Genomic DNA, 1,324 nt, shown 5'->3' on the forward strand with positions numbered 1-1,324 from the left:
AATCCTTACAAATCAGTGGTTAGGCCTCAGCTGAAGTATATTGAACAGATCTGGGCACCACACTTTAGGATGAAAAGGCATTGAAGAGGATTCAGAGCAGGTTGACCTGGATGACACCAGTGATGAGGGACTTCAGTTCTGTGGAGAGATTGGAGAAGCTGGGATTATTCTCCTTACAACAGAGATGGTTAACGGGAGACCTAATAGAGATATTCAAAATAATGAGGGGTTTTGAAAGAGCAAGTAGGGAGAAACTGTTTCCTCTGGTAAGTGGGTCGGTAACCAGAGATCACAGATTGAAAATAATTGGCAAAAGAACTAGAGGGGAATTGAGAAGAATTTTTTTCACACAGAGGGTTGTTAAGATCAGGAACGCACTTCCTGAAAGGATGGTGGAAGCCGATTCCATGGGATCATTCAAAAGGCAATTGGACATAATTGAAGAGGACTAATTTGCATGATTATTGGGAAAAATCTGGGGTGTGGGTCTAATTTGGACAGATCTTCGAAAAAGCCGACACTGGCACGACGGCCGAATGGGCTCCTTCTGTGCTGTTAGATTCTATGATTCTATGATTACCTTCTGAATCATTGCAATTGAAGCTATTCAGTGTTGAGCAACCAAGGAAATTATAACCGTGATATTCGGCTTCTCCATTCCCTTATGAATACCGCAGATTATAATGTCCAGGCGGGGGTGGGACTGAATGGGGGATAGAGTGCGGAGATTGGAATGGAAGCCCAGCAGAATGAACTTGGTCTCATCAGTTTTTGTTATTTTTCCTACCAGTTGCCCGAAGCAGGCGGTGAACCTTATTCTCGAGAGAGCATCGTCATTTCAGTTCAGAAGGAAAAAGGTATCAAGAAAATCGGGTAAAACGCACGCAGAATGACCCGGGACTGACAGCACACCCCTTTTAAACAGACACAGATACGGAATAATCCGGGACTAACAGTAGGTCCCTTTTTAACGGAAACAGACACGGAATGATCCGGTCATAAATCTTCATTATGGTCCATAAGTTTCTCTTACGTTGACCATAAGATTTACTCTTTTAACAATGACACCAATGTACAATCTGATACTTCGCGACCATACAATCTCAACACCTTCCTGGAAGGAACTGGAGCTGATTTCAGCAAACAATGCAACACCCACGGTCTGCCGTTTCGAGAAGGATGGGATTTCGACCAGATCTTCTGGGTGGACTGAATGAGAGAAACAAAACTTAAACAAAATAACGACGAGAATGGGATTCGAACCCACGCGTGCAGAGCACAATGGATTAGCAGTCCATCGCCTTAACCTCTCGGCCACCTCGTC

At 44.0% G+C, this 1,324-nt stretch overlaps 1 non-coding gene across 1 annotated transcript; it reads right to left on the reverse strand.

Moving 5' to 3' along the window:
• Positions 1–1,242: 1,242 nt before the first annotated feature.
• Positions 1,243–1,324, reverse strand: trnas-gcu (transfer RNA serine (anticodon GCU)). Its single transcript has one exon. It is a non-coding gene; the product is annotated as a tRNA-Ser (tRNA).

This window comes from Heptranchias perlo, chromosome 20 (assembly GCF_035084215.1).
Source record: "Heptranchias perlo isolate sHepPer1 chromosome 20, sHepPer1.hap1, whole genome shotgun sequence".
Taxonomy (NCBI): Eukaryota; Metazoa; Chordata; class Chondrichthyes; order Hexanchiformes; family Hexanchidae; genus Heptranchias; species Heptranchias perlo.